Source organism: Thalia democratica, chromosome 2 (assembly GCF_965202585.1).
Source record: "Thalia democratica chromosome 2, ktThaDemo2.hap1.1, whole genome shotgun sequence".
Lineage (NCBI taxonomy): Eukaryota > Metazoa > Chordata > Thaliacea > Salpida > Salpidae > Thalia > Thalia democratica.
The window spans coordinates 33,228,223-33,244,231 of record NC_139166.1 but is presented as its reverse complement, the minus strand read 5'-3'; positions in this window follow the sequence as shown (position 1 = coordinate 33,244,231).

Sequence of the window (16,009 nt, the reverse complement as noted above, 5' to 3'; positions counted from 1 at the left end):
TAATACTATATTCGAAAAAAAAACAAATTTTTGTGTCTAGTTAAATATTTTAAAAACAGGTAGTTCTCGAAAGTATTACGCCGCTGATTGCTGCTTGCATAGCTAGCTAAAAATCACGCAGCTAGTACTCAAGAAAGAATTTAAGTTTGAAATTACTTATTATATTTTACTAATACTTCAAACTTTACTTACTTATTGCCACTTCTTTTCCTATGAAGACAAAGAAGACATTTGTTCGAGTAAGTCTTGCCGTTACTGCCACAATGCGGATCATACATTCTTCCACAGATTTGCCCGTAGTTTGAACAGGCCTAAAAACAAATAGATAAAGTAAATTTTGTAATTAAAAAGACTATAAGTGAATAGATAAAGTCGGCTATTCATTATAAACAGTTATGTAAAAGGTTTTATAAAACAATCTAAGTTTATACAAGTATTTTCTTTTAATTTCTTGTAGTCGTTCACTAGAAACTCAAACTTTTACTATTTTTGTAAGTCTAAAACTATCTTAAATAAAACAGTATCTCATTAGCTTTCTAATTGCCTAGATGTCATAAGTTTTAAAACTTAATGTCAACGCAAAACTTATCTTTTAAACTTAATAATTTATTGCGGCTATAGTATTTTAAATATATACATTAGTCAACAAGCTAGATACAAAAAGTGTTAGTAATTCTCCATTAAAAGTATATATACTGGCCATTTAGACAAACAAACTTGTGCAAAGCTTGGCTTTTTAAAAGATATATTTTATGTTAAGTGTTTTTATTTTGTTTTTTTTTCTTAAGAAACTACACAAATTATAAAAACTAACTTTAATTGTGTAATGCGTTGATTTTGACTCTGTTCCTGTTAAAGATAATTGTGTTAAAACTGCTTTTTAAATACAACTAAAATAGCTTGTTCACATAAAGCTAAAAAAAAGTAAGTGACATGGATTTACTTTGAAAGTTAAACTTGGCAAAAAAGAAGAAGAATAGATGAAGTTTGACCATTAAATAATATACAAATTGTTGTTTTTGTAATGTTTTTTGATTTCATTTTGTTTAATACTTTACAAATAGGAAGCTTTTGAAAAACTAGCAGCAAATAAAAAAATTACCGCTATTTTTATTAATAAAAATCAAGTATTTTAATTATACTTATTTTTATAAAATTAAATAAAAAAACTTAACTTTAACAGAAAATAAAATATAATAGTAATAATAATAATAACTAACCTATAAGGAAAAAAACTCCCAGTAAAATAAGAGTAATTAAAACGAACTTTTTCATTTCAGAAATTTAAGCTTATTTAAGTTGTATAACTTCGTTATTAGAAAAAAAAATGCAGATGTTTGAAGTTTGTTGACATAAAAAGATAAACACTTGTTAATTATTAAAATCACAGTTTATACTGCAACTTTTAGTTTGCTAAGTCAACAAAAATTTGTAATATGACTGCAATTAATCTGATTTTAAAGTCAACATTAATTGTTAATTAAATTAATTAAATTAAAAAGAAAAAAAAGGTACAAAGACATACTAGGGGCTTGAAAGTATTTGAAAGTAATTTACAATAAATTTAAAAATAAGGATTCGGTACCGAAACCAGTCAATTAAGAATTATAAAAAAATGGTGTTAAAATAATTTTTTTTTTTACACTTTTTTATAATTGTATTAAACGAGTGGAAAAACTTTTTTTTTGTCGATAGACCAAATTTACAAGAAGTATTTTGCGAGTTGGCATATATAAAAATAAATATCAGCACACCGCGGAATTTGGAAAACTGTTTTTTTTAAATAATACTAAGTACAATGAAATATTTTCCAAAGATCAATACAAGTTGATTTTAAGCTAAAAATACGTCGAACGCTTCTGTTTGGAAAATCAGGTCCATGCCGCAGGTCTTTTAATGTCCATCCCTAACCTTAGATTTTGTTAGTATGGTTTAATAATATGTTTAATATGTGTGATATAAATAAACTAGGAGAAAACTTTTGTGCTAACTTATTGGTAATGTTGTTATAAATTGTTCCATAGATACCTAATCGTTTATCTAATGTCCTGGACAAGACGTTAAAGGTATCCGTGGTGTACGACTCGGTAACCGAAAGGTTTTTACGTGCACAAAGTCCTAGAACTAAATATTTCGAGCGCACTTAATAGCTTCTGAAATAGTTAGGTACAAAAAAAACAAAACAAGGAAAAAGAAAATTAGCTCTACACAACTAAATTAAATTCTGTTTCATTTTCTACTTTGATATTTTGGTTTTTCTAGTCACAAAAAAAAAACAGTTTTTACGTGATATATTTTTTCAGCCTCCTGTGCTGGTTATGTATTCTGCTGTATGGCAACTAAACATTGTCCTATCAATTTCACAAAAGATAAAAGTAGACCTTTCACTAACGATGTCTGCGTCTTGTTTTCATATTAAGTTGGTACCAAACAGGTTAACAACAAAAAAGTGCTGAGAAATATTAGTCTCATTTTACACACTGACCTACTTAAAAGCATAGTCTTCAGGTTTGGCTCGGTTCTGAGATATAAGAATAATTGGCATAATGAAAAATTACTTTACAAGTCTACACCAGTGGCGTAGCGTGGTATTTTGGTCAGGGGGTGCGCAAATTTTTTTCTCAAAAAACCTCTAAATTAAAACTTTTGTAACTAGCTATAAAAAAACTTTTTATAAGTAATATAATTGAAATAAATTTATTAAGTAAAATAAGTTCGTTAACTGTTTTAAAAAATATTTATACATTACAAAATTAAACAATTAAATAAAAGTATAAATTTCATTAGAATTACTTATACTTGCAAAAATGTCAACTTACTAAACAAAAATTGTTTTTATTACTTATAGTAAACTTAATATCTTTGAAAACTAATATATTCAATAAAACGAAAGTATCTGTTTTATTTACGAAAAAAATATCAATCTCTTTAATATATAATACAACAGTGATAACAACACCTCATTGCACATAATTTTAATAAATTTACACAGAAGTTAAAATAGACCAACTTTATAACTGTTATTACAGTTTATTACAACTTTGTAAAATAGTTAAAAGTATACTTTTTAAATTTAATTCATTTGAATGTATTTGTTTAAAATAAAAATAACATACAAAGTTTATTTCTCATAGGCCGACACGCTTATCTTGTATGTTTACAAAAATAAAGTTCAGAAAACTAGCAGTAGTCTTAACAATGTAGCATAAAAAAAAATTGTAAAATTGTTTAATTTTTATTTAAGCGTGCCGTATTTTTGTAAACTTTTTGTAGAAAAATAATCTGCCATAAGGTTATACTACAGCGGTGCGCTATATTAATTGCGTACTTTTTGAGTCTAAATTCCTATGCAATTAATGAATTTATAAAATTTTTCCTTATGGAGTTTTTCATCAACATCGGTGCGCATTTGCAATTACGCACCGAATCAGTATATTGAGTAATAACATGTACTTTCCAAACTTGTTACTAATTGATATTCAAAATTTCGTTTAACTTTTTGAATACTAGATAAACATAGTTGAAAAAAGGCAAATTAAGCAGAAAAAATAAACTATAAAGAATAAAGATATTACATTCTTTTTTTTTACATTTTTCTTTTTTTGGGTGGCACGCATGCACCAGTGTCCCTCCCCACGCTACGCCCCTGGTCTACACCTAGTAACGGATCGATTTTAACTGAGCTATAGTATCAGCATACAAAATAATTTTTATTTCTACATATTAGATAAAAGAATATTTGTAATAGTACTAAAAATCTAGCTCGTTTAAAATTTAGCCTTTTAAGAAACTTAATAGTGTTTAATAAAGCTCTTTGCTAACTTGTTCTATTTTTTGTTTAATATTAAACATTTTCTTTTAATGTCCATAAAAATCGTAGGATATAACAATATTAAAATAATTTAAGCATTTGTATGAGAGGTATAGAACATTTTAAATTTTATAAAAAACAACACTCAACTAAAGTTTTAGAGGTAAAAAGCTTAAATGTAAATACATAAAGTTTAAAATTTTCATTACAAAACATAAAATTTCCTTCGATAATTTTATATATATGTATAAATATAATTAAAAACCGCACACTTAAAGCATCAAGCTTAAAAGTAAAAATTATCAAGTTACAATGTAAACTACATTTTTAGAAAACACTGATTTTGGTTAAATTGTTTTGTTGGAAATTAATAAAACCTTAATTATAAAATTATTTGATAATAAATCTTAATAAAAAGTATAAATTAGAAAGAAGTTAAAAAAATATTTATTAAAAAAAACAAAAAAAAAACTTTTGGGTATAATTTTTTACATTATAGAGTTTAAGTTTGATTTTTTAAGTTGTAATACGCTGAATATTGTTAAACTTAACTAAAGGTTTTCTCTAGTTTATTGGGTAACATTATCTTTTGAAATTGCTCTACCCTTATTCGATTTTTTTAGTCCTAAAAAAGTTTATACACTTTATTTTAATATTTCATCAGCTGATACAGGATCTAAACTAAACAGACGTGCTTGATTGAGCAGATCTTACAATTAGGTAAACTCGGTAAACGGTAAGCCTTAATTCAAAAAAAAAAGTTATATACTAGATCCAGGATTCGGCCTTTTATTGTTAAGACCAGGGGTCGGCAAACTGCGGCCCGCGGGCCAATTGCGGCCCGCGAAGGGTAAATCTGCGGCCCGCGAGCACGTTATTTTTTTGAATGGAATGCGGCCCGCGAAAGAAAATTTTGTGGCCCGCGAGCATGTAAAAGTGGCCCGCCGAGCAAAAATATATTTCAAGTAAATTTTTTTTCGGTAATTCGATTTAATTTGTTTAGTTTCGTTTTAAGTCTCTGTATAACATTTAAAAATAATTAGAAGAAGTTTCTACTTTAATTTAAAAATGTGAAAAAGACAGATTAGCATTCTAACAGGATATTTTTCTGAGTTTTATAATAACATCTATTTTACAACAGCAAGTAATTATCTGAAAAAAGAGTGCTTGAATTTAATAAGTTAGTTATATTATACCTATTTATCAAATAAACTAAATGCAAATGTTTTCCATTTTGTACAAAAGCAATGCACAGTAATTAACTAAAATGCCATTTCTTTATAGCTTAGATATTCTTTCCAATATTTTTTATACCTAAATTTCTTTTATAAACTTTTTAGTTGTAAATGTTTTGTTTTAGTGTAAAAACATTTAAAATAACATAGTAATAAGAAAAAAAGGTTTATTTAAGTTTTGTTTTGACACATTTTAATTTTTTAGAAGTTTTCTTTGCACTTGAACTAATTATATGCACACCAACTTAAAAAAATGCTCATATTTTAAACCACTTTTTATAAAATACTTTACTTAGTTTTAGTTTAGTTTATATTGAAGTTGTTTTAACAATAAATTTTTAAAGAGCTTCACAATTAAGGAGCCATCTAAAACTAATCAATCAAAAAACATTATCTAAAACTATATAAAATGTTTGTCCGTTGCAACTTATTAGTTTGTTTACTTTTACTTGTGATCATCGCACTAGCATGAAACAATTGTTAAGTAATAAACTTTTTAACAATTTAACTTTTGTCATAATTGTAAGTTTATGCATAATTTTCTAAGTTTGTTTTTTCTACATATAATATCTAAATTTGTACAGACACAATTAAAACAATGTATATGACATAAACTAATATAGTTTTTGTTAAATATGCATTTTCATTTTTCAAACATTGATTTTGTCTAACTAAGTTAACTTTTATGGTTTGCATATCAATACACACATTTGCTGTTTTTCGGAGCTACCTATTTAATATAAACTAGACTTAGGGATAGTTTATAAACATTGACACACACTCAGACTATCTTTATTTGAAGACTTCAAATCTCAGGCCAACTAAGTCATTTTATAAGTTTTTGGCTAGAATTGATTTTTGTATACAAAAATATCAGGAATGTTTTTGTTAATTCAGGCTGGCTTTTTTTGCTTAAAAGATCGGCAAATTAAACTTATGATGTAAGTTTTGCTCAATCCAAAGTGTAAGTTTCAGTTATAGTATATGTTATAATATATTAAGTTCAAGCTTTAAACTTGAAAATTTATCCTTAAAAATTTTGGAAAAAAACTTGAATTTGAGAATTTTTGAAAACGCCTGGAGTTTAAAACTATTTTTACATGTAAAGTAGTAAAATTTCGATTTGACACAAAAAATTTAGCAAATAAACATTTCTTTATTAAAAAATATACTAAAGTAGCTTAACAGTGTTTTTTAATATTGATATATTTTATAAGAGACTTTTTAAACTTTAATTAAACTTTATACTAAAAATAAAAGAAGGAATTGTACTTCTGTAAAACTTTTGGTGCATTGCACCTTTACTTGTAAAATTTTACTGATCGTTGTGCTTCGTGTTTGAACTAAACCAAGAAATTATACTAAAGTGTCAAAGTTAAAAAAACATCTCTAATAAAAATTTTCAGATGAGCAATAGTTTTTATATCAGTGCTCTCATCTTAACATATTGATTAAAGTCATAATTTGATTTATGCGACTTTATAACCTTAATGCATTTCCTAAATAGGACTTTTTGTTGTCATTGAAGAAATAAACAAAAGTTTTTCATTACAGCCAACAAAAATTCTTTAAAAAAGTTATCAATTATAAACGGTATCTCATTATTAATAATAAATTTTGCTACTTTATAACTTGTCTTAACAACTTTTTTCTGATAATTCTGTAGTTACTGAAGATAATCATGTGCTTTGTTGGAACTGACTTTGGTGATTTGTTTTTTATCGCTTCTCGCAATAACTCCTAACTAACGTTTTTTTTTTGTTGCTCGTCTTTTATTTTACAACTAATATTTTTAAATTCTTATTGCAGATAAAAAATTGCTGTAATACTTAATTAAAAAAGAGGTTTTTCTCTTCGCTAATGACTCAATTAAGTTTTATACTTTTGTTAAAAGTGTTTAAGAAAGTTAATTGTCCATTCCAGCTAACTTATATTTTTTTGGCATGTAATTTGTTTAGTGTTAATAAGTTTCGTTATTTCTTTATGTTGTGAACTTTGTTTTAACTAGGTTGCTACATAAACAGGCTATTTTAAAAGCTTGAAAACTCAGATGTGTGTGAAACTTATATTTCAAACACTTAAAATAAATCTTAGAATTCCCAGAAAAGTTTTTATGACTGTAGTGTAGTTTACTAATTGTAGTTTTTTTTGTTTTTTTACACTTTGTGTACTTTTTAATGATGATGATATTTTTACTAGGTACTTGAGCTTGATTTACAACGATTTAATAGCTTTTTAAACTTTTAATGAACTTAGGCTGGTTTGATACAACTCAGACACTTTTGCTTTTTAAGTGACAACCATGTAAAAGACTAGTTACTAATGAGATATTCTATTTAAGTGTTGGAGAATTAATTATGTTAAAGAATTTGTTCTAGCTTTCTATAATACAAACAGGTATTAATTTTATTAAATTAATTAATTAATAAATTTTTTAATGAATGTTAACTATTTAACACGCAAAAACTTTTTTTTGAAGTTAATATTCTTAGAAATATGAAAAAAGGGGTTGATAATATAAAAAATGTATAAAAGTAACTAATAAATTGTCTTTCAAGTTTGGTTTTTATAGAGAGTTAAATTGTTTATAAAATTACAAAAGTATTAAATTTAACTTAGTAAGTGCTTATGAAAGTACATAGTTTATTAACACTTAAGTATATTAGTCAATGTAAATTTTATTCTATTTTTATTTAATTTAATTTAAATAGTCTTTCTATGTATAGCTAAAAGTTATTTAAAATGATAAGGTGAATAAAAGTAAAACTTTTCTCTAGTGCGACTAAAACTAAAACCAAAAGATTATTCAAATGTCATTAGAACTAAAACTGTGGCCCGCGAAGACTTTGTAAACTTGAAATTTGGCCCGCGACCACCAACTGCCTGCCGACCCCTGGTTAAGACCTAGATCTTAACGGATAATATTTTAAAATATCGATCCGGATCTGGTTCAAACCTTAATTTTAAATTGGATCCAGATTCAACTGTTTAAAAAAAACCAGCAGACACTTTTTTGTGAAAAATGTCTTTATTTAAAGAAGCAATAACATAAAGTTTGTAACAAAACGTTCTTTGAATTGACGCATGTAATCTATCGAGCATAAACAGATGTACATTTTTATTATTACTTAACATTTTTTTAATTGATGTATGTGGTAGGTTAAGAAATATTTATCTTTGCGTTCTCGTTGCCACAAAACTTATATAATGCTTGAAGAAAAAACAAAGAAAAATTTTCTAATAGGTATTTTAAAAAAAGTCAAATAATTATTTAGAAAAATTTACAAAGTTTTAATGCATATATAAGCTTATAGGCTTTGTAGATTTTTCTAAACAATCATTTGATTTTTTATTTATTAACTTCATGTCGTAGAAATGTCACAAACAAATATTTACTGTGTCCTGGACAGATTTAAGCGTTATACTGAAAATAAATTTTGTATAAAAGGTCTTTAGTAGCATATTTTTACCTTAACTATATCAATAAAAGCGTGTTAACTGATTAAATCATGATTACATAACATGATAACAGTTTAGATGTTAAGTTTCAAGCTACTTATACGACTAGTTTTGAATTTTGTACTTATATGATATAAAAGAAAAATAAATTAAATGTTACAATGCTTAAAAAAATAACGAACTTATAATTTAAATAATAACTACTCATACCAACGCCATTAAGCTACAAAAAAATATATTCTTGTTTTTCAAGTTGTAATAAAAAAAAAAGTTTTTCGCCTATTTTTGGAAGCAATCGATTCCGCTTTTTTTCGTACAAGTTACCAGCTTCTGAAAATAACGTTTTAGAATAAACAGAAGATGGTGTTGCCGAAAGATACCTTCTTGCAAACCTGGCAAGATTTTTTCTTGTTTGAGGTCCACAAAAACAAGACTTCAGCTTCTTTTACATCTTTAGCAGATAAATTTTCTCCAGCCAAAAAAGACTTAACTTCTGTCTAAATTTCCTGATCAACAGAATCTTGTTGTTTACTTTCGTGAATGTTTGCACTTATTTCCGATTTAACTGTATAAAATAACAACAAAAATTTTTGGATTATTTTTAGGTAGTTGACCTTTAGGTTTATTAGGCGGTACTAGAGGAACTTGACCACATTGACCAGTCTAACGACAGCTTTGATTTTTTTACTTCTGATTTCAGTAGCCTTACAACCTTCTGTTTGAGGTAAGCGGGAAAAAGTCAAGTCGATACCGTGGATTAACAGCTGTTGTGAGTAAAAACAAGTCGTTATCATGAAGGTTTATTCGTTTGCTGTCATTAGTAGTATAAAATCTTCTTTCGAAAGCCTCTTCTTTATTTTCTGCCAAGGTTGCTAAGGTTGTAGAACTACGTTGACCTGGCGGACTACTGGCTTTATGATTTCAAAGCTTTTTTAATACTGCTGCATGCGGGATTAAACTTGACAGCAATGCGTCGTTTTTACTACACTTCTGCGTTACTATAAAAAAAGGCTCGTGCTGTTTATTAAGGAGGCTAACAAGTTTCCATTCATCAGCTGTGAGAATATTTTCGGGTTTAAACTTGTTCTTAGCCACGTAGTTCTAGAAACTTGTTTTTAATATTTCTAATCTTTTCAGCATTAGGAAGGTTGAATTCCAAAGCGCTGTTAAAGAAAGATATGATGTCTTTATCTTCGAATTTGCCCATATGTCACTTGTAAAAGACAAATGCGAAGTTTCTAGTAACTCAGTTTTTATCTTAAAACTTTCATAAGTCTGAGGAAGAATTGTATCAGTTAAGTACTTAGTGCTCAGAATAAAGTGACCTGGCTCTAAATCAGCCAACAGGTCTATGGAACCTTGATCGCTAGTAATTGAAAATGATTGGTTTTCATAGCAATCACGTTCATAATTTTTTTATGAATTTTAATTGCTCTTTTATCGTTTATTTTCCATTGTTTAACAGGCTGATAACTCTCAATACTAGCTTGGTTAATTGCTGTTAGGTTCCTTTGTTTTAGTGTTGGGGACAAACTATCGTTGACTGCTTTATTAGATGATGATGATGACTTTCTACCCTCTGAAATTTCTCTTTGATGTTTTAAACTCAAATGCTTTAGTAAAGAAGAAGTTCTGTACGAGTTAACATTACCTTTTTAATGAGTTTACTGCAAAGACTGCAAATTGCATAATAAGGGTTTTCTCACTTACGCTGAAAAATTTCCATGCAATTTACATTTTTAATTAAGGAGTAATAAACTATGCAATTGTTAGAAATTGATTATATTAAAGTTAATATGATTAGTCTTATATTTCTACAGGGTTGCCACTCTTTTTTCCAATAAAACTGTACTGAGTCATCTTGAGTTTTATCAAATGCTTTAAAATGTATTTCTAACTTTTTTAAATTATTCAAGTTAACGAAAAAAATTCTAGGTCTTTTTAGGTTCATCAGTGTGATTGCAAAAAGCCTTGTAACTTGTGCAAGATGTTGAAACAAGGTGGAACTCAACCTTCCTAATGCTGAAAAGATTAGAAATATCAAAAACAAGTTTCTAGAACTACGTGGCTAAGAACAAGTTTAAACCCGAACATATTCTTACAGCTGATGAATAGAAACTTGCTAGCCTCCTTAATAAACAGCACGAGCCTTTTTTTATAGTAACACAGAAGTGTAGTAAAAACGACGCATTGCTGTCAAGTTTAATCCCGCATGCAGCAGTATTAAAAAAGCTTTGAAATCATAAAGCTAGTAGTCCGCCAGGTCAACGTAGTTCTACAACCTTAGCAACTTTGGCAGAAAATAAAGAAGAGGCTTTCGAAAGAAGATTTTATACTACTAATGACAGCAAACGAATAAACCTTCATGATAACGACTTGTTTTTACTCACAACAGCTGTTAATCCACGGTATCGACTTGACTTTTCCCTGCTAACCTTAAACAGAAGGTTGTAAGGCTACTGAAATCAGAAGTAAAAAATCAAAGCTGTCGTGAGACTGGTCAATGTGGTCAAGTTCCTCTAGTACCGCCTAATAAACCTAAAGGTCAACTACATAAAAATTATCCAAAAATTTTTGTTGTTCTTTTATACAGTTAAATCGGAAATAAGTGCAAACATTCACAAAAGTAAACAACAAGATTCTGTTGATCAGGAAATTTAGACAGAAGTTAAGTCTTTTTTGGCTGGAGAAAATTTATCTGCTGAAGATGTAAATGAAGCTGAAGTCTTGTTTTTGTGGACCTCAAACAAGAAAAAATCTTGCTAGGTTTGCAAGAAGGTATCTTTCGGCACCACCATCTTCTGTTTATTCTAAAAGGTTATTTTCAGAAACTGGTAACTTGTACGAAAAAAAGCGGAATCGATTGCTTCGAAAAATAGGCGAAAAACTTTTATTTTTTTTATTACAACTTGAAAAACAAGAATATATTTTTTTGTAGCTTATTGGCGTTGATATGAGTAGTTGTTATTTAAATTACAAGTTCGTTATTTTTTTAAGCATTGTAACATTTAATTTATTTTTCTTTTATATCATACAAGTACAAAATTCAAAACTAGTCGTATAAGTAGCTTGAAACTTAACATTTTAAGTGAGATTTGTATGGGTAGATTTTTTGTTTTATTACAACGTTCTTTTTCCTAGTGTTCAAATAAATCATTTAGAGTCTAAATTTAGACAATAACATTATGTTTTTACAAGAAATATTTGTATTAAACAATTTTTACTAATTAATAGTACTATATCAATTAAATTCTAAGTTAATACTTTATTGAAACTACATAAAAATTAAAACATTTAGGATCCGGAACCGGCCGGACCTTAAATTAAAAATTAGATCCGGAACCGGCCGGATCTTGAATTATAAAAAAGATCCGGAACCGGAACCGACCGGATCATAAGTAGCGGATCCGGTAGATCGCTAATTTTAAGTTTAAAGGAGGTTAAAAAGTATTCTTCAAATGTTGATTATAGTCAAATCATTTTAAAGAAGGTATTAAAAGTAACAACAAAGAATCAAGTTTAAAATAACAAATGTGTCAAATAGTGTATCTACGGTTAAATGGAACTTATACCAGTTACATTTAATAGCGTTTGGGTTCTTTCCCGCTTATAAGTAGAAACTTGTATATATGTCTACATGAAATCATTACTTCAGTTCTTTTGTTTATGCAATTTTATCTAAAATGAGTATTAATAGTGCTCCTCTTATTTAATGTACTAAAAAATAAAAGTTCTATTAAAATGATATACTCTTAAAGGTATAGAGGAGAAAATTTGATTCAAAAAACATATATAAAGATTGTAAAAAATGGTAATAAGATTTAAACAATACAAAACATGACATGAATAAAATTTCAAGTAAAAATTTACAAAATTTCTGAAGTTACTTAATGCTTAATAAACCATAATCTGTTCATCTGGTCTTTTAGTTATTAACTAGAAGACACTCGTTAGTGAAGGATAGGCAAAGTATGGCCCGTAGACTGGATCTGGCCCGCCAAATAGAAACCTCTGGCTTGCGACATACTTTTTAGCTCGATAAAAACTTGTGAAAAACAACTAAAATTGAGCTCTTTTTTATAACCAAGACCTGTCTGGACAAGGCATTAAAAGGTATCCAAGTGGTGTGCGGCTCGATAACTAAAAGGTTTTTTCGTGCACCAGGTCCTATGACCAAATATTTTGAGCGTTTTTATTTTTATCGGTTAATTAATAATGCTACAACAAATGTTCTTTATATATTCAAATGTGCTATCGATAATATTTTTCGTATACAGTAGTATCTAAAAATGTCTATTTTAATACAATTTTCCAATTAAAGACTTAAAAAAATAATCAAACATTTTTAAAGTTACGCAGCCCGCTAAGATTTATTTTCTAATATCCTCGACCCAAAAAGGCTTTACTTGTAAGTTTTGCCCATCGGATAGAAAGTTTTCTATCCCTAGAACATACCAAAGTATGAAAATTGATATAAAAAATAATTTTAAAGTGTAGTTTAACAAATTAAAAGTATAAAAAAATATATATTGATCAAATCATAATTTAATGGATGCGGTAGATCACTACTTAAAACTAAGAAAAATTTTCATAAAACAAAATAAAACACAAATGAATAAAAATTTCTTAAATGAGTAAAAATTTATGAGTCCATAAAACCTTACCATCTAATAGTAAATAGACTTAATTTAGATTGATTATACAGTATTGATTATTATCAAAGTAAAGTTTTATTTTATAATTCAGAAATATTTGCACCTTTTTTAGTTGCTTAAAAATGTTATTATTATTAGTACAATTTATATATAGTTAAAAATAGTATGCAAAATGTTAAAAGTTTTATTTAAAAATTAATTTTTAATAAAATTATACTTAATATGTCATCGTAAATCATTATAAATTTCAAATTAGTTACGTTTAATCTATTTGCTGTCTTTCACAATAGTTTATTGAACACGGCAGAACATTCAATTCTCAAAGGTTTTGCTCAAAGGACCTAGTGTGTAGAAATACGTTCCAGACATCTAGTTACAAACTTAATTTTATTTTTTCTAAAGCAAAAACAAAACGATATAACAAAGGAAAATTATACTTTTACAAACATAAGATACACATAAAGAAGAAAACATACATTAAAAAAGAATTAATGATATTGAAAAAAATTAAAAATACACGATATAATATTTATTCAGAATAATTTAAAATAAAAAAATAAATGACATTTTAAATTGTAATATTAACTTTAGCTTAGAATAACAACTTAGACCTATTGATTTATTTTACATTGTGAAAATATTTAAGGTCTGTGTGCTCCCAAAATATAAAATGTTGATTTTTTTAAACTGTAAAATGTACATCTTTATATAAATAAATATTTATACTTAAGTCAAAGTGTACGTGAAATTAATCAATTAAATATAATATAAATATATCTGGGATTTGAAGGATAGAAATAAAAACTTCAGCATTAAATGGGAAATGTTAGCATGAACGAAAAACAAATTCAATTTAAAACATGGCTGTACTCTCTGCAATATGGAAAAACACGAGATCTCAAAACTTAACTCAAATCTAGCTTTAAATAAACGAAATGAACTTTTTAGTAATTGTAAACATTTTTCAAGCTTTTATTTTAAACAGTTTTGAACATATATGCAATCTTAGTGTGTCTTATACTTTTTAGTTATTTACTTAGTGACGTAACGATCCTTAAAGTTTTTGCTTTATTTCATGTACACTTTGACTTATGTTTTAAAATATTATCACAATAAACAAACTGAAGATCTGTTTAGTTTAACAGAAAAGTGAAACAATTGTGTTTGTAAAACGTTGTTTTATTAATATATACATATATATATGTATATATAATAAGGTTATTATTCAAACTTGAACACCTTCTACTGAGCCCTCTTGCAGGGCTTTTAAATAATTTATTGAAATTTACGATTTTAAAAATACTGGAACATATGTTTTATAACGACAAAAAAGATTGTCTTTATCTTCAGCCAGTTCAAATTTAAAATAAAAAGCATTTTGAAAAACAAAGTTTCTTTAAAAATAAATATACGTTTTTGGTTTTAAATACATTTTGCTCAGTTAAAGTAATTAGTATCAATGACCGAAAGATCTTTTAAATGACCTTATCCTTAAATCACGGTTTTGATTTTTTTTGTGTTCACTAAACTTATTGTTAATATTAAGCTGGTATTGTTAAATATAAACTATTTAAACAGATTAAATAAGTAAAAGGTTAACATTAAATAAGTTAAGAACAATTGTTCTTTGGAAAATTTAAATTAATTATATTTAAGTTTATTTAAATGAAACAAAAAAGAACTTGGTGTCCTAAAACTGTTTTTTATATAAACAACTAAAACATACAACCATGCATGTACATATAAAAATTTACAAAATGTTAGCACTGAAACATTTTTTTAATTTTAAGTTTTTACACAAGTTTTAACTAAAAAATTTTTATCTGGAGATGAACGTGATTACATTTTTTTACAAAAAATTACAAGCAAATTTCTTCAGACTGACTCTCAATCAAAAATTGTTTTAGACCATTGATTTAACAATAAAAAACTGCTTAATCTCAAAACGTTTTATGATACGTTATTGGTTATATTTTAGAAGTTAATACCTAAAAATAATATTAATTATTACAGTTGGAGTTTAGATTTAAAAGTAATTTCAATGGTAAGTTAAAGCTGATAACATAACAAAAATAAGTGACAATATAAGTCAAAATGTACTAGAAACTACCTAATTTCTTGATCAAAACCTAATGCTTACCGCTTTTACCTACTAAAACGATTATTAAACAATTGTTTTTATTTTTTATACAGAATTTGTTTGTTTAACAAAACTTTAAAAGTGAATGTAAGACTATATGTAAAATATTTTATGAAAATGCTAATCTTGTTTGTTTTAAATTTTGTTCATACTTTACAGAACTTGTATAAAAAGTATATCGAATAATTTTAAAATGTTTGGTTTTACCTCGTGTCTCAAAGTATATATATAAAAAAAATTTGTATCTTTAGTTATATGAACTATTGATTTTTTTAATAAACCGCTTGTATTTATTTTTTACAATAGAAAGTTTTGTTCAAAATGAATAAGTAGATAAAATTATTTTTTTAAATAGGTTTTGGTGTTATTAAATGTCCATTAGTTATCAAAATTTTAAGTAAACATTTATAAGACACTTTATATTTAATTAAGTGTATTTTAATTAAATTAAACTAAAAATTAAAATAAAAAACGATGACTTGAAAATAAATTTTATTTTAAAGGTACGAAACGTAGCTGCTAATACCAAAAAGATGTACCTTTATCTAAATACGGTCCTCACTTACAAAACATTTTGTTTCTTGCAGTTTGCTATGTGGTCTATTAAGCTTTTATATCATAGTTTGAGACTTTTATCATTTAAAACTAGCTTGTTCCAGTTTATAAAACAACTTTAATTTACTTTAAAACGAAAAAAGGAGCCGCAAGT